Source organism: Chiloscyllium punctatum, chromosome 47 (assembly GCF_047496795.1).
Source record: "Chiloscyllium punctatum isolate Juve2018m chromosome 47, sChiPun1.3, whole genome shotgun sequence".
Taxonomy (NCBI): domain Eukaryota; kingdom Metazoa; phylum Chordata; class Chondrichthyes; order Orectolobiformes; family Hemiscylliidae; genus Chiloscyllium; species Chiloscyllium punctatum.
Window position 1 is genome coordinate 12,281,073 of NC_092785.1, and position 24,286 is coordinate 12,305,358.

The window sequence follows — 24,286 nt, forward strand, 5'->3', positions numbered from 1 at the left end:
GATTTGTCAGGGGCTGTTGGAGCAGGGGTCACTGCGCCCCTGGCGTTCTGCTCGATTCACACACAGAAAGCATTGACCGTCTCAGAGAGTGATGTGTCTTTGTCTGCTCCTGTTCATTGCTTCATTTAGCGTCCTGTAAGCTTCCTTAGGCCTTGCCATAGGCAGCGGGAGTCTGTTTTGTACGTATGGGCCTTTCATGTGGTCTGGTACTCCCTCTTGGCATGTCTGCTGGACTTGCAGACGTTAGATCTGGATTCCTGTTTAGGTCTGGCTCTTCCCACTTGAATGTTGCCTTCTGGTCTTCAGTTGGGAGTGGATTTCCTGGTTGAACCGACATCGTCATTTAGGAAACACACGGATTGACTTCTTCAACTCTCAGTCCTCCATGCATTTACTAAAGATATCCGTGATTGCGATGTTCACTTATTCAGGTTTTCTGCTGAGTTCTTTAACACGGTCCAGTTCAACAATTCTAAACAATCCGAGAGAATGTCATTCACGACCTCAGTCCAGCATTGTACTTCTTTTCGTGAAGAGTCCTCCCGTTTCCGCTTCTGCTTGTAAGCTGTTTCCGCATGTAAGAGAGACTCGGACCTGAGGGCATAGTCTCAGAGTGAAGGGACGACTTTTGGAATTGAGATGAGCATGAATTTCTTCATCGAAGGAATGTTTAATCTGTGGAAATTATTACCGCAGAGGACTATGGAGAGTAGGACATTCAGTGTGTGATGATGCTGTTCCTTTAATGTTCTTTTTTTTCTTAGCATATTTGTAAATGCGGAGGTTCTGTGGTGTCTAGTTTTGATGGGTTTTAGGGTCAACTTCTTGATATCCAATAGACACTGCTTCAGCAAAAGGGTTTCAAGTGAAAAAAGTATAAAATGAAAGGGATTGGCCAATTCTCACAGCTCAGCATTACTCTGGTCTTGTTTCGTTTGGTTTGGTGTTAATATGCAGACAGTCTTTCAGACTGCTGGTAAAAGGAACAGCTGCATGAAAGTAATTGTTCCATTCTGAATCTCTCTCCGACATCTCTTGTAAGACTCTGCGTTTGATTGTACCTGTATTGCCAAGAGGTGTTTATGGGGATTTGTGCAGTAATTGAGAACAATTATTAAGTTGAGACAGTCTGTTCGCTTTCACACAGGTTACGTTATTCTGTATTCTGTTACATTTTGTTTGTGTTTCATTTGGTGCTCTGGAAATAAATTCTGTTTTATTTCAATCCGAGGAATATTGACCAGCTCCATCACTCCTGGAATATCCACTGTATACCTGCTCAAAACAAGTTAGCTCAGAAAAGTTAGGGTTTGGGCTACAATCTTGAAATGTTTTGAGAGGGTCTGGCCTGGTCTATAACAAATTTATTAAAAATAGAGATGTATGTGTTCCTAATTGATCAGGGAATCAAAAGTCTTGGGGAGAATGCAGGAGAATAGAATTCCCTCATGTCGAAATGTCAGAACGAATGGTTGGGATGAATGGCCTAATTCTGCTCCCACACTATATGACCTAATGATCTAATACGCAACAATATTAATGTATGGACACAACCAGCTTCAATATTGCATCCATGTTACAAACAAGGATGGAAGACCTGGAATCTTTCCTTTCATTGAATATTTCCCTGTCTTGTTTCGTTCATGACGCTTCGGTCCTTGAACTGAAGTAACAGTTCAGCTGTCAGGGTGCAGGAGCTACAGATACTGATATTTAGTTATTTCCCAGCTTGCCAGAATGTGCTATTTAGACCATAGTGTGCACCGTGATCTGCTCAAGGGTTCACTTGAACCTTTTCAGGAGAGAGAATATCATGATCAGGCACGGACAGAACCACACCCAAAGAATCTCCGAAACACACCCACACTCTCGCGCAAACAAACACGTGCATGTAGAAACACGCCCTCTCCCTCAAACTCACTTACACATACACGCAGAACACATACCTATACACAGTCAAAGTGAGATATAGGAACATGCTGACAAACAAAAGCACACATAAACGTACACACATGCACAGATGCACGATAACACCATCAATCTGAAGCGTGGGGATCCATCTTCACACAGACTACAGCAACATTCCAGCACCCTCACAACACACAGGAATGAAAACAGAGTGCAGAAGGGGGCACAGCTACTCACACATGTGTGTGCACACATACAAACCAGAAGATCAGGCATACTGAAACACACCCATGTATGGACAGAATGCACACGCATCCACACACAAAGAAGTGCAATCATACTGATGATTTAGAGATGCGCTTGTTGGACTGGGGTGCACAAATGTAAAAATCACACAACGTCATGTTCTGGTCCAACAAATCTATTTGGAAGCACTATATTTCAGAGTACTGCTCCTTCATCACCTGGTGAAATTTAGCAGGCATAGTGAGAAATCAGAACAAATCTACACACGCTCACACACACGCACGCGCGCACACACGCCCACGCATGCACACAAAAATACAGAAAGGAACACATTATGTACATGTTAAATGCAAACATATCCACACACAGAGAAATGCAGTCACACTGGGATATTGGAACACATCTCCACACAAAGAATCAGTCCTACAGCCCCACACACAGATGTAAAAAACTCAGCGTAAGAGTCATTACACACCAACCTGCAAGGACTGACAGTAACTTCTTAAGCACACACACAAGCACTTTCAAACACACTTATTAAACTCCAAACACAATGAGATATGTACAGAGTGACACTCAGAAACACAAACACACCCACAGAGAGGCACAGAGAGATCCTACTGTGGACACGGTAAAACTTTGACCCACGGACAGACAGCCAAGCACATTCTGATCAACACACTCACCTGCTTAAACATGAACACAGTCAGGCAGGGACATCCCACACTCCCACAATAATACAACGACACTCAGAGACACACGCATATGGTGTCATTGAACCATCATGAAATGCTGAGAGTAATACACGCAAAACCACACGGTCATAGGACTGTGACCTCACAAACAACACACACACACAAGCAAAAGCGCAACAACTTCACAATGAACAAAGTACACACAGATAAGCAATCACACCGGCACAATAACATACACCCACATAAGAACGCTTGCCTTCTTGGGAACACTCATGCAAGACTGAATAACATATCCAAAGATAGAACACATGAATGGAAATTCAACCATATACTTTCCAATGCGCACAAAGGGAGACCCACACATAGATGCATAAACACGGTCATGATGTGTCACACTCAGGGACGTATCTCATGACAAAAACTGAGGGACACACAAACAAAGTGAGATCCCACAAAGGCAATAAAGTACACCCATATACAGAGACACACAGAGACCGTCACTCACTGAAAGGGAAACGCATGAACACACTTTCCGCACAGCCACGGACAGAAGAAAGGAAGATGATCAAGCTCCAGCACACATACGTACAGTAATATGACAACGTATTGTCGGCTGTATCTGTGCACTTTGCAGTTTGCAAAATAACTGACTGGGGAAGGATCAGTGAATGAAGTGATCAGGAAGCGTTTGAGTCAATGGAAGTGAACATGTGCTAAACTGAGACAAGTGTCTGTCAACACCTTTGTGAGAATAAGACAGAGAGAGAGAGGGAGAGGCAGAGAGACCGAGAAAGAGATAGACAGAGAGACAGAGAAGGATAGACACAGAGCGAGGCAGTGAGACAGACAGACAGATAGACAGGTAGAGAGACAGATCGATGCAGACAGGGAGCGACAAACAGAGCGAGACAAAAAGAGAGAAAGAGAGTCACAGCAGGAAACTGAGAGATGGGGGGTCAGCGTGAGAGAGGAACAAAGACAGACAGGTGAGCTAGAGAGAGAGAGAAAACAATATTTTGTAAATTAATTAGACAGGAGGTGAACTCAATAAACTCTCTCAAAAACAAATGTGATTCTCCAATAACCAACTCAGATCAGGTGATCACTGGCACCTGGAACCTTTCCCTGCTGGTTGTAATAAAGTGTTTGTTGTGAGCTGAACAGAGAGAGTCTGGCAATCATCATTGTGCAGGAACTACTGCTTCTGCCCAACCCCCTCCTCACCTGCAGGAGGAATGCAAAGACCCATCCAGCTGATCTTTAACATAATCCAAAGGGAAGACCCAATATTCCAGATGAAGCCATCGCACGCAGCCAGCCATTTAGAATCACTCCTCCAGCCTCTTTCCATCCTCTTTCCATCATAAGTGAAGAATTTACGTGACCAAAACTTCGCTCTCAACTTGGGCAGAGTGGCTGTATAAAATAATGTGTTCGTGCTGCAGCTTAAATCCCTCAGCATTTCTGCCATCAACATAAACTGGAATAGATGAGAGTTCTTCCAACGATATGCTTCTTTAGTGCGAAAGTATAAGGTGTTTGCACAGTGTTCTAACCACAGAAGTACAAAGTTGATGTATATGGTGATGAGAGATATCACCGACTTCCTCAGGCTCTCCATCTCTGTGTCTTTGTGACTCTCTCTATTCCTCTGACCCTTCAGGCTCTTGCAGACTCGACTGGCCACTGAAATGTACCTGACAGTCAGAGTGTTCATCAACAGAAGTAACACGAATGGAATGAAAGGGGTTACTATCATATCAAACCAGTTAAATCCCAGCCAATTGGGATCAGTAAAATAACTTGACTTTGTTACGCATTACCTCGGAACATTGTCAATTATCCTCGAAGGTTCACACCGAAAATAGAAAGGAATGTGTTTTGAATAGAGCAGAATGCCAGTTACAGCTTGAGCCACGGCCAAGGTTTTGTCGGTACAATATTTCCTATTCAGTTTCAAGCAGCAAATGGTCAGAAAACGATCAACGGAGAAGCGGACAGTGAACCAGATGGAAATGTCTGTGGCTACACGAATCAGGACAAAGATAGCACTGCACACAGGGGTATGTCCAGGAAACACCCCACGTAATAACGACCTTGGAATCATCACAGCATGATCCCAGTGCTAATGAACAGCAGATACCCTGTTGCCATGGTCAACAGGCAGCGCGTTATGCAGTTATAGAGGCCGGACTTCCCCCATGAGAGAACCAAAATAACCGGGCAATAATCAGAAGTCACTGAGCAAACATTCTCCATGACTGCTCAATGGAAGATCTTCATATCTAACTGAGACAGGGAATTGACAGATGGGAGAAGGGCACAATCTTTAAGGTGATGAGTAAAAAGTTTGGAGGTGATTTGAGAAAACGGCTTTCATTCAGAGATTGGTGTGGGTTCTGTTATTTCAGTACTTGGGAGGGTTATTGAAGTAGGAAACCTCAAAATCTTTAACAACTACTTGGGAAGAGTCCAGATTTTGTTTGGCCTTGATAGCACAAGCTTGATGGACCGAAGGACCTCTTCAGTCCAATCAGGTTCCAAAATTCAAAGACATATTTCTGGGAAGTAGGCTGTGAAGTGAAACATTTTCAATAAGGAAATAAACGAGCTATGAATACCAGAATTATAAAAATGAAACAGAAATAGCTGGAGAATCTCAACAGTTACGGTAGCACCTGTAGAGAGTGAAACAGAGTTAATGCAATTATGCTTCATCAGAAAACGTTCCTCTGAACATTTGTCAAGCAACTCAAAACATCAACTCGGCTTTCTTCTCGGGCATGGCCCTATCATTGCAAAGAACGCACTGGGGTTGATTTCTTAAAGGGAATTGAGAATCATCGTGTTGATGTTTATCTACAATGAAACATTTGTTCTACTGCTCTTAGCATGCTGGGCGAAATTAGACTCATCGAGATTTAGAGGAAGGAAACTTGTTCCAAGTCGTCCTTGCTGATCAGTTATTCTGTAATAATAGCGTCCCGTTTGCCCTCATCAACATCAAACCCTTTCCTCCTCATTTACCCATCCGGCTGTGTTTGAAATGTTGCATTTATACCACTCTCCACCATTTCATCTGGCAGTTCATGCCATATGTGCACCACACTTTGCATGAAAATGGTTTTCCAGTAGGTACCGTTTAAATCTTTCCCCTGTCACCCTGAACCTGTGCCCTGGGCCTCTGGAATCCCCCACCCCAAAGGAAACAATTGCCTATTTATCCTATCCATGCCCCTCACAATTTTATAAATCTCTGTATGATCACTCTTCAGCGTCCAAAACTCCATTAAAAACAGACTCAGCCTATTCAGCCTTTCTCTATTACTCAAACACTCCAAACCTGGCCATATCCATGTAAATCTTTTCTGAACCCTTTCATGTTTCACACCATCCTTCTGATAGGACAGAGACCAGAATTGCACAGACCTTTTTCCAAAAGTGGCCTAACCAATTTCCTGTACAGGCGCAAAATGGACTCACAGCTCCTCTAATCAATGCACTGGACAATAAAGGAGCACATACCAAACGGCTGCTTCACTATTCTAGCAACCGAAGACTCCACTTTCAGGGAACTACGGAACTGCACTCCAAGGTCTGTTTGCTCAGTTACATTCCCCAGGAGCTTCCATTAGTGTACAGATCCTGCCCTGGTTTGCTGTTCCAAACTGCAGCACCTCAAATTTACCTAAAGTAAACTCCATCTGCAACTCCTCAGCCCATTGGCCCATCTGATCAATCTCCCATTATACACAGACATAACGTTCTTCGCTATCTACTATATTTAAAATTTTGGTTACATCTGCAAATTTACTCGCCATACCTCCCATATTCACATCTAAATCAATTATGTAAATGGCAAAAAGCAGTGTACCATGAGAAACCTTGACAAACTCCTTCCTGACGTCCATATAGATCACGTCCACCACTCTGCCATCATCAATCCTCTTCGTTGCTTGTTTAAAAACTCAAACAGGTTCACGAGACATGATTTCCCACGAGCAAAGCCATGTTAGCAAACACTTATTAGTCATTGCCTATCCAAGTACAGGGTACATATAAATCCGGTCTCTCTGGATTTCCCTCCAACAACTTCCATACCACCAATGTCAGGCTCACCTGTCTAAAGTTTGCTGCGTTTTCCTTACAACCTTTCTTAAACAGTGGCACTCATGTGGCAACTTCCAGTCTTTCAGCACCTCACCTGTGGCGATTGATTATCCAAGTCTCTCCACAAGGGTCCGGTAATCACTCCCCGAGCTAACCACAGATCAAATCCTGCGGATTTAGCAAACGTTATACTTTATTTCATAACCAACACATCCTGCTCTGTAATATGGACATTTTTCAAGATGTCACAATCTATTTCCCCACATTCTATGTTTTCAAGTCTTTTCTCCACAGTAAACAATGATACAGAATGCTCGTTTAGTATCTACCCCATCTTCAGCAATTCCACACATAGAGGGCCTTGCTGATCTTTGAAGGGTCTTCTCTCCTTAAATACCTTTTCGACCTGAATGTAGTTCGGAAATCGCCTTGGAATCTCCTTAAACCTATCTCCTTAACTCTATTTGCAAAAATTATCTTTTGTAACATATTTGCCCTCCGATTCCTCTCTTACATATACTCCTACTGCCTTTGTACTCTTTGAAAGATTCACTTGATCTCTGCTGTCTGTACTTCCCTTATGCTTCCTTATACCTACCAACCTTGTCTTTCACCCGAACAGGAATATACTCTAAGATCTTGCCAAATGGCCATCCTCCAAATTAGAACTTTAACTTTTAGAACTGTTCTGTCATTTTCCATCATTATTTTAACCTCACAGAATTCACGTCTCTGGTCCCAAAGTGTGGCCCCACCAACACCTCAGTCAACTGCACTGTCTTCTTTCGCAAGAGTAGGTCAGGTTTTGTAGGTTTTCTACTGGATACATGCACACACTGAAGCAGAAAATTTTGATATACACACTTAACAAATTCATGTCCATCCCAGCCCTTAAAAATGTGGCAGTCCCAGTATATATTTGGAAAGTTAAAATCCCCTACCATTACCACACTTTTATTCTTTCAAATAACTGAGATCTCTTGACAAATTTGTTTCTCAATTTCCCACTGACTGGTGGGGAGTCGATAGTGCAATCCCAATAAGGTATACAGCCCTTGTCGAATTCTCAGTTCCACACAAATATCTTCCCTGCATGTATTTCCAGGAATATCCTCCTTAAGTACAGCAGTAAAATTATCCGTTATCAAAAAGCAAGTCCCGCCACCTTTTCTTTCACACCTTTACTTCCTTCCTGCAGCACGTCCATCGTGCAGCTTGAAGCTGCTAGTCCTGTCAATCCCTGAAAGCCATCACTGTAATTACTATGATATCCCAGTCCCATGCCCCGAACCATGATTGCAAATCACCTGTCTTCCCAGCTCGGCAACTTGTACAGAAATAAATGCAATTTAATTTGGCAGTCCTCCCTCATTCTCTGCTTTGGGCAACCCTACCCTGACTATTGGACATGCTCCTTTTCCCAACTGTATCAGTCTCAGACTGATTTGTTTCCTCATAATCGTCCTCATGACCCCAGTCCCGCACCTCCACCATCCCCGCACCCCCCCACTCCAACTTTACTCGTGTCAATATTCCTGAACATCACGAGCAAATCTCCCTGCAAGTAAGTTTGTTTTCTTCCAATTCAGGGGCAATCCGTCCTTGTCATAGAGGTATCTTCTACTCCAAAAATTATTCCAATGATTAAAAAATGTGAACCTTTCTGCCCTGCACCAGCTCCTCAGCCATGCATTCATCTGCTATATCTTCCTGTTTCTATCCTCACTAGCTCGTGCCAACTAGAGTAATCCAGATATTACTACCCCCAAGGACCTCCTTTTAAATTCCTGCCTGACTTCTTATATTCCCCGTTCAGATTTTCCTCCTTTATCCTTCCTATGTTGCTACTTCCAATGTACACAAAGACCTCCTGCTGGTATCGCTCCCCTTTGTGAATAATCTGCACCAATGATGCAACAGGCACTCTTGTCGACTGCAATGTCTGTCTCTGCCTCGGAGCAAAGAGTCCCTGGTCACAATTGATCACTTCGAACCTGACATAACCCTAATTACATTAGAGCCAGTCTTTGTACCAGAAACTTGGCTGTCAGTGCTACATTCTCCTTCGTGTCCATCACTCCCGGCATTTTCCTAAACAGCATATCTGTTTAAAATACACATGGCCACAGTAGACTCCTGCGCTAAATATAGCCCTCTCCTGCCTTTCCTAGCGATAACACATCTGCTTGATCATGTCAGCTTTTGTTCACTCGTTCCTGTAGCTGCCATCCATCAGACCCCCGAGTTCCTGAAAATTCCTCATTGTCTCGAAATGCTGCTCCAACCAATTCATGCGATATTATCGGTTTTCCAAATAAACATATTTACTGGACACATAATCATCAGGACTTGGAAGCTCTCCCTCATCTCCCACATCTAACAGGTAGAGTACATCACTCCACTAAAGGCCATCTTCGCACCCAAATAATCTACACGCCCAGGAAATACCACAGCCTTACTGCTCTAAAAGAAAGTGCTCACGACTAATGCAGTGCCTAAGCTTTATTCTTTTACATTTTAATCAAGTGACTATCTCAATCAAGCCTATAACCAAAAAGAAACCACCCTACTCAATTTGTAGATTTACACAAAAACACTCAGCAAGACAAAACTTAAAAACCATAAATATACCTACTCCTGTGCTGTGAACTCTCCCTCACAAGCTCCTCCTTTATTTACATTGTGTTGCTTTGATCTTTGTTTCCTAAATTTCCAAAACAATGCAACAGTTCATAAAATTCCCGAAATTTGTGGAAGTGTGCGCTGACACCTAAAATACCCCAAATATTGGAGCATCTCTCACAGCCACAATCTTTTCCCGTCCTCGAATGAGGATTACCTCGAATCGTCTGGTCACTATATTACAAAAACATGAATTGTTGCACTTGAGAAGATGTAATTGTGTGGCGGACATTGCTAACAGAGCTGAGAATGGTTTGTTTCATCATTAAAGGTGCAAAACATGATCTGACTTATATCTGCAATGATAAACTCAGGATCTGTTAGCTCATTGAATCCCACAGAGTTTGTTTTGGAAAGTGATCAATTCCTTGTCAAGTTTAGCAAATGTTCTAATTTTGCTGGCAGTCAGCAAATAATGGAAAATGCAAATTGGGAGATGTGACTTTTTACTGTATTGTCTGCATTAGCTGACTCAAATAGTTTTGGAATGTGCTTGTTGACATTTTATGAATAAACTACCCAATACAAAACAAAACAATGACCACAATTCGGTGATTTTTACTCTAGTGATGGAGAGGGATAAATGTGTACTACAGGGCGAGAGTTATAGCTGGGGGCAGGGAAATTATGATGCGGTGAGGCATGACTTAGGATGTGTGGATTGGAAAAGTAGATTCCAAGGCAAGAGCGTAATTGATATGTAGAACTTGTTCAAGGAGCAACTATTGAGTGTCCTTGATAAGTACGGACCTATCAGACAGGGAGGAAAGGGCCGTGTGAGGGAGCCGTGCTTTAAATGGAATTGGAATCCCTTGTTAAATGGAAGAGGGCGGCCTTTGTAAAGATGAGGCGTGAAGGTTAAATAGGGGCGATTGAGAGTTATAGGGTAGCCCGGAAGGACCTGAACAGAGAGCCATGAGCAGCAAGGAGGGGACATGAAAGGTCCTTAGTTGGTCGGATTAGGGAAAACCCTAAGGCTTTCTATAGGTATGTTAGGAATAAAAGAATGACTAGGATAGGAATAGGTCCAATCAAGGATAGTGATGGGAAGTTGCGTGTGGAGGCTGAAGAGATTGGGGAGGCACTGAATGAATACTTTTCGTCAGTATTCATTCAGGAACAGGACATTGTTGTCGATATGAACACTGAGGCACGAATAAGTAGAATGGATGGTTTTGAGATATGTAGAGAAGAGGTGTTGGAAATTCTGGCAAGGGTGAAAATACATAAGTCCCCTGGGCCTGATGGCATTTATCTTTGGATTCTCTGGGAAGCAACGGAGGAGATTGCAGAGCCATTGGCCTTGATTTTTGTGTCCTCTTTGTCTCCAGCAGTAGTGCCAGAGGACTGGAGGCTAGCAAACGTGGTTCCCTTGTTCAAGAAGGGGAGTAGGGATAATACTCGTAACTACAGGCCAGTGAGTCTCACTTCTGTTGTGGGCAAAGTCTTAGAGAGAATTGTAAGGGATAGGATTTATGCACATCTGGATAAGAATAATGTGATCAAGGATAGTCAGCATGGTTTTGTGAAGGGCAGGTCGTGCCTCACAAAGCCTATTGAATTCTTTGAGAAGGTGACTAAGGAGGTAGATGAGGGGCAAGCGGTAGATGTGGTATATATGGATTTTAGTAAGGCGTTTGATAAGGTCCCCCATGGTAGGCTACTGCAGAAAATACAGCGATATGGCATTGAGGGTGAGTTGGAGGCTTGGATTAGGAATTGGCTGGCTGTAAGAAGACAGAGGGTAGTAGTTGATGGCAAAGGTTCATCTTGGTGTGCCGTCACTAGCGGTGTTCCGCAAGTATCTGTTTTGGGACCATTGATGATTGTCATTTTTATAAATGACCTGGAGGAAGGGTGAGAAGGTTGGGTAAGCAAGTTTGCGGATGATACGAAAGTCGGAGGAGTTGTAGACAGTGAGGAAGGATGTGGCGGGTTACAGCGGGATGTGGAGAAGCTGCAGAGCTGGGCAGAAAGGTGGCAAATGGAGTTCAATGTAGCTAAGTGTGAGGTGATTCACTTTGGTAAGAGTAACAAAAAGATGGGGTACTGGGCTAATGGTCGGATACTTGGTAGTGTGGAAGAGCAGAGGGATCTTGGTGTCCATGTACACAGATCTCTGAAAGTTGCCACCCAGGTAAATAGTGCAGTGAAGAAGGCATATGGCGTACTGGCTTTTATTGGTAGAGGAATTGAGTTCCGGAGTCCTGAGGTCATGCTGCAGTTGTATAAGACTCTGGTGCGGCCGCATCTGGAATATTGTGTGCAGTTTTGGTCGCCATACTATAGGAAGGATGTGGAGGCACTGGAACGGCTGCAGAGGAAGTTTACCAGGATGTTGCCTGGTATGGTAGGAAGATCCTATGAGGAAAGGCTGAGGCACTTGGGGTTGTTTTCATTGGGGAAATGAAGTTTTAGGGGTGACTTGATAGAGGTGTACAAGATGATTAGGGGGTTAGATAGGGTTGACAGTGAGAACCTTTTTCCACATATGGAGTGAGCTATTACAAGGGGACATAGCTTTAAATTAAGGGGGTATAGATATAGGACTGATGTTAGGGGTAGGTACTTCACTCAGCGAGTCTTAAGTTCATGGAATGCCCTGCCAGTAGCAGTGGTGGACTCTCCCTCTTTATAGGTAGTTAAGCGGGCATTGGATAGGTATATGGAGGATAGTGGGTTAGTGTAGGTTAGGTGGGCTTTGATCGGTGCGACATCGAGGGCCAAAGGGCCTGTACTGCGCTCTATTCTTCTATGTTCTATGTTCTAAAACAGGCAGATTACTTCTGCAATTAGTGAATCGAACAGCTCCAATCCATTGTACAATATGATATGACAAAAAAACACATCTCGCTGACTCTCTATTACGTTATATCATCTCAGAGACAATGAACCTTTAAATTGATAATCCACTGAAGGGTTCATGACCGATACGTCGATTCTCCTGCTCATCGGATACTGCCTGAATTGCTGTGCCTTTCCAGCATCACACTCTCGACTCTGATCTCCAGCATCTGCAGTTATCAATTTCTCATCGGTGATGACCAGTAATTTGCACGAAGCTGCATTTGTGTGAGCCAGCCAGTGTCTCATGTAGTTCCCCTGTTACAGATCTGGCAGGGGCTGAGGGAATTTGTTTTGCATTGGATCTGGTGCTGAGTGAGAGAGTAGAAACTTTGGAAGGGACAATATGGAATTACATCTCATTGTGCATGCCTGATCAATGTTTGGGGCATATAATGGATCTGGACGAATATCGTTGGGGCACAATGTATTTGAAGAGTAGCGTTAGTCTATCAGTTCCTCGGTAGTTAGTTAAGTGTTTAATCGCCTCACTTCTGTTCCAGCACAAGCTGATTAATTACAGAACACGCCAGATCCTCGTCAGAAATCCAACTTGATGGATGATAACCTTATTTGTTTTAATTTAACAAAGTGATCTCTTGTTGAAAGTAAACACACAACACTGCAAATATTGTTTCCTCATCAAAACAGAGGTTTATTGCAAAAGAAATGACGATAACGAGAATAAACCAAACTTCGCACCTATAACATAGAGTCAAAGGCAATGACACGCAGTATATTGCATAATTCTCTTTAATCTCAAAACAATGTATCAATGAAACAAAAGGACACGATTTTTACCTATCTACATATCACGAATCTCAGTTCCATTCCAAAGAAAACAATTCCCACAATGGGTGGCACTGTATAAGCACTGCTGCCTCACAGCGCCAGAGAGACGGCTTCAATTCCCGCCTCATCAACTGACTGTGTGGAGTTTTCACATTCTCCCCGTGTCTGCGTGGGTTTCCTCAGGATGCTCCGGTTTCCTCCCACAATCCAGAAATGTGCAGGTTAGGTTGGTTGGCCATCCTAAATTACACTGGAGTGTTAGGTTAAGTGCAATGCAGGATAGCCATGTCCCATGGTAAGGCAAAGGAGAGGAAGGACATAATTCGTGAGCCATGGATAACAGGAGAAATTGTACAACGCGCCAAGAGGAAAAGGGAAGCGTACAAAAGGTCGACGCAGTTAAGAACAGAACGGGCCCTGACGGAATGTTGGAAGAGTAGGACAAGTCTTCAACAATCAAGAGTATTAGGGGTCATGAAATAGCTTTAGCAAGCAGAATTAGGGACAATCCCAACGTATTTTATTCTTATATAAGAAGCAAGCAGAAAACTAGGGAAAGGATTGGTCCTTTAAAAGGTAATGAAGGAAGGCTGCGTGCCAAACCTGAGAGAATGGGTGAGATTCTGAATGATTGCTTTGCGTCAGTGTTCACTGAGGAGAGGAACATGATGAATCTTGAGATTACAGATAGAAGTTTGATTAGTCTGGATCACGTTGGCATAAGTAGGGCAGATGTGTTCGGTACTCTAGAGGTTATTAAGGTGGATAAATCCACAGAATCGGATGGGATCTATCCCATGGGAGGTGAGAGAGGAACTAGCTGGAGCCCTTACAGATATCTTTGGGGAAAACGTAAATACAGGTGAGGTGCTGGAGGACTGGAGGGTTGCTCGTGTTGTCCCCCGATAGTCGTACAGACCAGTAACTTCAGACCAATGACCTTGACGTCGGTGGTGGGGAAGTTACTGGAGAGGTTACTTAGAGGTAGGTTCTATTTATATTTAGAAAAGAATGAGTTATCAGAGATCGGCAACATGGTTTTGTGCGGGGGAGATCCTGCTTTACCAACTTAATAGAGTTCATTGAGGAAGTCACCAAGTTTTTCGATGAAGGGAGGGCTGCCTGATGTCATAAAAATGGACTTTAGTAAGGCATTTTATAAGGTTCCCCATTGTAGACTAATGGAGAAAGTGAAGTCACGTGGTGTGCAGGGTGTTCTAGCAAGGTGAGTAAAGATCTGGTTGAGCAACAGGAGACTGAGAGTAGTAGTTGAAGGGAGTTTTTCTAAATCAGAAACCTGACCAGTGATGTTGCTCAGGCGTCAGTACTATAGATTTGTAGATTACTTACAGTGTGGAAACAGGCCCTTCAGCCCAACAAGTCCACACTGATCCTCCGAAGAGCAACGCACCCAGACCCATTACATTTACCCCTTCACCGAATAGGATGTGCAATTTAGTGTGGCCAATTCACCTGACCTGCACATTTTTGGACTGTGGGAGGAAACCGGAGCACCAGGAGGAAATCCACGCAGACACGGCGAGAGTGTGCAAACTCCACACAGACTGTTGCCTGAGGCAGGATTATGAACCCGGTTCTCTGGTGCTATGAGACAACAGTGCTAACCACTGTCCCCACTGTTGTTTGTAATATACATAATTAATCTAGAAGAGGGCACTGTTGTTATGATCAGCAACTTTACAGATGACACAAAGATTGCTGGAGAAGCAGAACTCATAAGGGACTGTCAGAAAAAAAGGAGGATATAGATAGACTGGAGAGTTGGGCAGAAAAGTGGCAGTTGGCTTACAATCCAGACAAATGTGAGGTGATGCATTTAGGTAAGTGTAATTTTAGAGCGAATTATACAACGATTGGAAGAGCCTTGCGAAAAGTTGATGGACAGAGATATCTGGGAGTCCAGGTCCATTGTATGCTGCAGAGTTGCATCGAGTGGTCAAGAAGACATATGGGGTACTGGGCTAATGGTCGGATACTTGGTGGTGTGGTTGAGCAGAGGGATCTTGGTGTCCATGTACACAGATCTCTGAAAGTTGCATCGTAGGTAAATAGTGCTGTGAAGAAGGCATATGGTGTGTTGGCTTTTATTGGTAGAGGAATTGAGTTACGGAGTCCTGAGGTCATGTTGCAGTTGTATAAGACTAGGAAGCGGGCGCATCTGGAGTATTGTGTGCAGTTTTGGTCGCCATACTATAGGAATGATGTGGAGGCACTGGAACGGGTACAGAGGAGGTTTAACAGGATGTTGCCTGGTATGGTTGGAAGATCGTATGAGGAAAGGCTGAGGCACTTGGGGCTGTTTTCATTGGAGAAAAGAAGGTTTAGGCGTGACTTGATAGAGGTGTACAAGATGATTAGGGGTTTAGATAGGGTTGAACATGCGAACCTTTTTCCACGAATGGAGTCAGCTATTACGAGAGGTCACAGCTTTAAATTAAGGGTTGGTAGGGATAGGACAGAAGTTAGGGTTAGTTTCTTTACTCAGAGAGTCGTTACTTCATGGAATGCCCTGCCAGTAGCAGTGGTGGACTCTCCCTCTTTATGGGCATTGAAACGGGCATATGGAGGATAGTGGGCTAGTGCAGGTTAGGTGGGCTTGGATCGGTGCAACATCGAGGGCCAAAGGGCCTGTACTGCGCTGTAGTTTTCTATGTTCTATGTTCTGTAGTATGCTTGCCTTATTGGACGGGGTAATGAGTATAAGCACTGGCAAGTCATGTTAAAATTATCCAAGACATTGGTTCGGCTGCCTGAAGAATACTGTGTACAGTTTTGGGCGCCACATTACCAAAAGGATGTGGACGCTTTGGAGAGGGTGCAGAGAAGGTTTACGAGGATGTTGCCTGGTATGAAAGGTGCTCCCTGTGAAGAGAAGTTGAGGAGGTTAGTTTTATTTTCAGTAGAAAAAAAGAGATTGAGGGGGACCTGACTGATGTTTACAAAATCATGAACGGTATAGACAGGGTGGATACACACAAGCTTTTTCCCAGGGTGAAGGATTCAATAACGAGAGATCATGCTATCAATGTGAGAGGTGGAAAGATTAAGAGGAATACACGCGGCAAGTACTTCACAAAGAGGGTGGTTGTCGTTTGGAACGCGTTGCCAGCAAAGGTGGTAAAGGCAGGCACGGCGGATTTTTGAAGATGCATCTGGACAAATTCATGAGTAGGTGGGGAACAGAGGGGTACAAATGCTTAGGAATTGACCAACAGTTTTAGACAGTACATTTGGATCGACCCAGGCTTGTCTCTCTTACAGACAGACTTTTCTGTGGCCAGCAGAGAAAAAAAAACACAATGGTGTGTTGTTTCCCTGGTGCCAGGATCAAGGATGTCGCAGAGAGAGTGCAGAATGTTCTCACGGGGGTGAGGGGCCAGCAGGAGGTCATTGTCCACATTGGAACCAACGAAATTGGAAGGGAACAGATTGAGTCTCTGAAGGGAGATTACAGAGTGTTAGCTAGTAATTTAAAAAGGAGATCCTCAAGGGTATTAATATCTGGATTACTTCCAGTGCTACGAGCAAGTGCGGGCAGGAATAGGAGGATAGAGCAAATGAATGCATGACGGAGAAGCTGGTGTACGGGAGAAGGATTCACGTTTTTGGATCATTGAAATCTCTTTTGGGATAGAAGGTACCTGTCAAAGAAGGACGGATTGCACCTAAATTGGAAGGGGACTAATATACTGGCAGGGAAATTTGCAAGAACTGCTTGGATTAAAACGAGCAAGATATGGGCGGGGGAGGGCGGGGGTGGGTGGTTGGCGGTTGGGGGTGGGACCCAGGGAGATAGTGAGGAAAGTATCGATCTGAAACGGTTACAGCTAAAAACAGAAGTGGGTCAAACAGTCAGGGCAGACAGGGACAAGGTAGGACTAATAAATTAAACTGCATTTATTTCAATACAAGCGGCCTAACAGGGAAGGCAGATCAACTCAGGGCATGGTTAGAAGCATTGGACTGGGATATCATAGCAATTACAGAAACATGGCTCAGCGATGGTCAGGACTGTCAGCTGAATGTTCCAGGATACAAATGCTAGAGGAAGGATAGACAGGGAGGCAAAAGAGGAAGGAGAGTGGCATTTTTGATAAGGGATAGCATTACAGCTGTGCAAATGGAGGATATTCCCTGAAATACATCCAGGTAAATTATTTGGGGGGAGTTGACAAACAAGAAAGGGATGGTCACCTTATTGGGATTGTATTATAGACCCTCCAATAATCAGAGGGAAATTGGGTAACAAACTTGTCAGGAGATTTCAGCTATCTGAAAGAATAATAGGGTAGTTAGGGTTGGGGATTTTAATTTTCCAAACATCTACTGGGGCTGCCATAGATTTCAAGGATAAGATGGAGAGGAATGTCTTAAGTGTGTACAGGACAATTTTTTGATTCAGTATGTGGATGTACCTTCTATAGAAGGTGCATAACTTGACATATTCTTGGGAAATAAGGCAGAGCAAGTGAGTGAGGTGTCAGTGGGCGAGCCCTTTGGGGCCAGCGACCATAATTCTATTTGTTTAGAAATAGTGATGGAAAAGTATAGACCAGAACTAAAAGTTGAAGTTCTAAATTGGAGAAAGGCCAATTTTGACGGTATTGATACTGATTGGAGGTGGTTGTTCACAGGTAAAGGGACAGATGGAAAATGGGAAGCCTTCACAAATGAGATAACAAGAATCTAGAGAAAGTATATTCCTGTCAGGGTGAAAGGGAAGGCTGGTAGGTATAGGGAATGCTGGTTGACAAAACAATTGAGGGTTTGGTGAAGAAAAGGAAGGAAGCATATGTCAGGGACAGACAGGATAGATCGAGTGAATCCTTAAAAGAAGAGTACAAAGAAAGTAGGAGTATACTTAAGCGATAGCTTTGGCAAATACAATTATTGAGAATCCAAAGGGGTTTTACAAATATATAAAGGAGAAAAGGGTAAGTAGGGAGAGAAGAGGGCCCATCAAAGATAAGCAAGGCGGCCTTCCTGTGGAGCCACAGAAAGTGGGAGAGAGATTAAATTAATATTTTGCATCAGTGTTTACTGTGGAAGAGGATAAGGAAGACATCAACTGTCGGGAAATAGATGGTGATATCTTGCAAAATGTCCAGATTACAGAGGAGGAAGTGCTGGATGTCTTGAAACGGTTAAAAGTGGATACATCCCCAGGACCTGATCAGGTGTATCTGAGAACTCTGTGGGAAGCGAGAGAAGATAATTGCCGGGCCCCTTGCTAAGATATTTGTATGATCGATAGTCACAGGTGAGGTGTCAGAAGACTGGAGGTTGACAAACGTGTTGCCACTGTTTAAGAAGGGTGGTAAAGACAAGTCAGGGTACTATAGACAGCTGAGCCTGACCTCGGTGGTGGGCAAGTCGTTGGAGGGAATCCTGCGGGACGGGATGTACATGCATTTGGAAAGGCAAGGACTGATTAGGGACAGTCAACATGGCTTTGTGCGCGGGAAATCATGTCTCACAAACTTGATTGACTTTTTTGAAGAAGTAACAAAGAAGATTGATGAGGGAAGAGCAGTCGATGAGCTCGATATGGACTTCAGTAGAGCGATCGACAAGGTTCCCCATGGGAGACTTATTAGCAAGGTTAGATCTCGTGGAATACATGGCGAACAGCCATTTGGATAAAGAACTGGCTCAAAGGTGGTCAGAGGTGGTCAGAGGGTGGAGGTGGAGGGTCGTCTTGTTAGACTGGAGGCCTGTGACCAGTGGAGTTCCATAAGGATCGGTGCTGTGCCCTCCAGTTTTGTCATTTGCAGAAATGATTTGGATGCAAGCATAAGAGGTACATTCAGTAAGTTTGCACTTGACACCAAAATTGTCGGTGTAGTGGAGAGAGAAGAGGGTTACCTCAGATTACAACATTACTCACCCATTACATGGGGATCCACGCCCTCGGGAGCTTATCGTGAGCAATCCACAGAGTCCTCATTGGCCGACTGTAAGCTATCTCTTCAATTGACAGTCCAGTCTGCGAATGTGGAGACACTCACTTGTACAGTCCTGCCAAGGGCAATACTTGGAGCCAGTTTATTTGACCATTTTAGATAACCTCTCTTTTAAAGTGTGATCGGCCTGTTCCAAAATCCCTGCTGCCTGCGTGCGATATGCACAGTGCAGTTGCTGTTCAATGGAGAGTGAGTCACATATTTGAGTAATAAGTCGAGGCATGAAATATTTGTTTCAGCAGCAGGAAGCACAGGAGCATTGACCAGGGGGCTGACTGGAAGGTGAAGCACTGATTTAAGAACTTACGTCTGGACCCTCCATTTATGTTTCAGCAGCAAAAATTGTGGGAGCGTTGACAAAGGCGCTGATGAGAAGGTGAACCACAAACCTATCTAGTAAATAGGCGGAGTGCAAGCTGAGCAGGAGTGGACACAGGACTGCAAAGTAAGAGAAGTAATGTATTTGGATGGCTGCGTTACCTGAAGCACTGATTAGGTAGTGGCTCCCACCCGTCCTCCTCCTCGAACCAATAAAAAAGTTCTTTGCGCTGGATTGGTAAGATAACTAGCTTTCAAAAAAAAATTATTGGGAATTTAAAATAGTGGGAATGGCGGTTAGGACCATTGATGTACCTCCTGCAGAATGTGGGAGGTCAGGGTCACCACTAGTGTCCCTGCTGACTTCATTTGTGTGAAGTGCACCCAACCCCAGCTCCTTAGAACCTCTGTAAGGGAACTGTTTCTGGAGCTGGATGAACTTCGGAGGCAGAGGGTGATATTGAGAAGAGTCACAGGAAGTAGTCAGACCTCAGGGACAAGAAAAAGGCAGATGGGTTCAAGACAGGTGACGGAAAGGGATCCGCTGTGGCCATGGATACTTTTGGGGGTGGTGGGAACGAGTGACCAGGCGAAAGCCACGAGATGCAGGTCTCTGGCCCAGAGTCTGTCCCTGTTGCGCAGAAAGGAAGAGGGGAGATGAGCAGAGCATTAGTCATTGGGAACTCCATTGTTAAGGGGACAGATAGGATGTTCTGTTGGAGTGGTTGGTGTGTTGCCTCCCAGGTGCCAGGGTTCCTGATGTCTCTGATCGTGTTTTCCGGATCCTTGCGGGGGCGGTGGAGCAGCCCCAAGTTGTGATCCACATCAGAACCAACGACATAAGTATGAAAAGGAATGGGGATACAAGGCTGAAACTCAAGGAGCTAGGGTGGAAGTTTAGAGCTAGACAAAACAAAGTTGTTATCTCTGATTTGATGCCCATGTGTATTGCTCGTGAGGCAAGGAATAGGGAGAGAGAGGTGTTGAACATGTGGCTGCAAGAATGGTGCAGGAGGGAGAGTTTCAGACATCTGTGCAATTGGTGCTCATTGTGGGGGAGGTGGGAGATCTACAAACAGGAAGGTCCACACCTGAATCAGAGGGGTACCAGCATCTGGGGATAGGGTGGGGGGCAGCGGGGGGATATTTTCATGCTGGGGAGGATTTAAACCATATCAACAGGAGGATGGGAACCTGAACTGTTATTCCAGTGTACAGTAGGTTGACAGTAGTGAGGTCAGAAACATCGTTTCAAGGTCGCAAGAGAACACCAGAAGCAGGAAGATCGTTTGAAATATGTCTACCTCCACGCCAGGATATTCCAGAATAAGGTGGGTGAACTTGCAGTATGAGTTGGTTCCTGGGACTTCGATATTGTGGCCAATTCGGAGACATGCCTGGAGCCGGGACAGAAATGTTTGTTGCTGGTTCTAGGGTATAGATGTTTCAGTAATAACAGGGAAGGTGGTAAAAGAGCGGGGTGATGTGGTACTCTTAATCAAGGACGATTGAGGTAAGGACGTTTGAGGACTCATCCACTGAGGTAGTATGGACTGAGGTTAGACACAGTAAAGGAGAGGTCCCCCTGTTGGAAGTTTTCTATAGGCCTCTGAATACTTCCATAGATATAATGGAAAGGATAGCAAAGATGATTCTGGATAGGAGTGCGAGTAACAGCGTAGTTGCTATGGGGGACGTTAACTTTCCAAATATTGACTGGAAATACTATAGTTTGAGTACTTTTCATGGGTCAGGTTTTGTTCAGTGTGTGCACGATGGTTTCCAGACACAGTATGAAGACAAGCTAACAAAGGGTGTTTTGGATTTGGTACTGGGTAATGAACCAGCCAGGTGATAGATTTAGAGGTAGGTGAGCACTTTGGTGATAGTGACCACAATTCAGACATGTTTACTTTAGTGATGGAAAGGGGTAGGTATATACCACAAGGCAAGCTGGGCATAAGGAAATTATGAAGCGATTAGGCAAGATTTAGGATGCATTTGATTGGGAAGGTCACTGCAGGGGGTGGGCACAATTGAAATGCGAAGCTTGTTCAAGTAACAGCTACTGCCTATCCTTGATAAGTATATTCCTGTCAGGCAGGGAGGAAGTGTTTGTGTGAGTGAACCGTGGTTTACAAAAGAAGTTGAAAGTCTTGTCACGAGGAAGAAGAAAGCTTGTTATAGGATGAGATGTAAAGGCTCAGTTAGAGCGCTTGAGAATCCCAAGTTAGCCATGAAATACCTAAAGAGAGGGGGAAGAAGAAAAAGAAGGGTACATGAGAAGTTAATGGTGGATAGGATCAAGGAAAACCCGAAGGTTTTCTATCGGTATATCAGGAATAAAAGAATGACTAGGGTAAGATTAGAGCCAATCAAGGCTGATAGTGGGAAGTTGTGCATGAAGACCGAGGAGATAGGGGACGCGCTAAATCAATATATTTTGGCAGTATTCACACTGGAAAAGGACATTGTTGTTCAGGAGAATTTGAAATGCAGGCGACAAGATGGGACGGAGGTGCAAAAGATGGAGGTTTTGGCAATTGTGAAAAGTGTGAAAATAAATAGGTCCCCTGGGCCGGATGGGATTTATCCTAGGATTCTCTGGGAAACTAGGGAGGAGATTGGAGGGTCTTTGGCTTTGATCTTTATGTCGTCATTGTCAACAGAAACAGAGCCAGAAGACTGGAGGAGAGGAAATGTTGTCCCTTTTTTCAAGAAGGGAATAGAGTCAACCCTGACACTATTAGACCAGTGAGCCTTACTTCGATTGTGGATGAATTGTTGGAAAAGTTTAGAAGAGATAGGAATTAGAATAATCTATAGAGGAAAAAGTTGATTAGGGGTAGTCAAAACTGACTTCTGAAGAAGAGGTCGTGCCTCACAAACCTTATTGAGCTCCTTTAGAAGGTGACCAAACAGGTAGATGAGGATGAAGTGGTTGAAGTGGTGTCTCTGGATTTCAGTAAGGGATTTGATAAGGGTCTCCACGATAGGCTATTGCACAAAATACAGAGGCATGGATTTGAGGGTGATTTAGCCGTTTCGATCAGAAATTGGTTAGCTGAAGGAAGATAAGGTGGTGGTTCATGGGAAATGTCCATCTTGGAGTTCAATTACTAATGGTGTACCGCAAGGATCTGTTTTTGGTAACTGCTATTTGTCATTTTTATAAATAATCTAGTTGTGGGCATGGAATGATGGGTCAGTAAATTTGCGAATGACACAAAGGCAGGTGGTGTTGACGATAGTGCCGAAGAATGTTGCAGGTTGCAGATGGACATAGATAAACTGCAAAAATGTGTGAAGAAGTGGCAAATGGAGTTATTGCAGAAAATTGCGATGTGATTCACTTTGGAAGGAGCAACAGGAACGAAGAGTACTGGACTAATAACAAGATTCTTGGTAGAGTAGATGAGCAGAGAGATCTCGGTGTCGATGTACACAGATTTCTAAAGTTGCGACACAGGTTGATAGTGTCGATAAGAAGGCATACGTTGTGTTAGCGTTTATTGGCAGAGGGATTGAGTTTCGGTGCCACAAGGTCTTGCTGCAGCTATACAAAACTCTGGTGTGGCCGTACTTGGAGTATTGTGCACATTTCTGGTCACCACATTCTAGGAAGGATGAGGAAGCTTTTGAGAGGGTGCAGTTACGATTTACTAGGAGTTTACCTGGTATGGAGGGAATATCTTATGAAGAAAGGCTGAGGGACTTGAGGTTGTTTTTGTTCGCGATAAGACGTTCGAGAGGTGACTTATTTGAGACATATAAGATAATCAGATGATGAGATAGGATAGATGGTGAGAACCTTTTTCCTCAGCTGGTGATGGCGAGCACGATGGGTCATAGCTTTCAATTGAGGGGATGATAGATATAGGACAGATGTCAGAGGTAGCTTCTAGACTCAGAGAGTAGGAGGGGAGTAGAGTGGCCTGCCTGCAACAGTAGTAGCCTCTCCGACTTTGAAGGCATTTGAATTGTCATTGGATAAACATATGGTTGAAAATGGAATTGTGTCGGATCGATAGGCTTCAGAATGGTTCCACAGGTCGGTGCAACATCGAGGGCTGAAGAGCCTGCCCTGTGCTGTAATGTTCTATATTCTACGTGGCCCATTGTCAGAGCTCATCCTTTTAGGCAACCCAAAGTGGGGAATTACTTTAGTCAACAATATTTTTGTCTGCTGTATGTGCAGTGCAATTAGTAGAGGGGAAGGCTTCAATCCATTTGCTAAATACATCGAACATGAACAAACAGTATTTATAACATTGTACTTTAGGATGTAGGTTTGTTCGCTGAGCTGCAAGGTTCACTTTCAGACGCTTCGTCATTGTACTAGGAAACATAATCAGTCGGTCTCTCTTAAGCACTGGCGCTATGGCCAACTTTCTATTTATGCCTTTTGTTTTCCTTAGGTTGATGATGTCATTTTCTGTGCTGGTGATGTCATGGTGATAGCATCTGAAAATGAACCTTGCAGCTCAGCGAGCAAACGTACATCTAAAACCTCCATCTGAGCTCTGAATCTTGTCCAATCTCACTAACATCTACGGGGACAATACACTAAAACTAGCATAAAGATTGGAAACCAATGACAGCTGATAGAGCACCACCCACAAATAGCTGTACTTCCTGCATGAGTGCCAAAAGAAACAGGTCCTATCTCACAACCTCAAAAACAAACCTCCCTTAACACCCCACTAT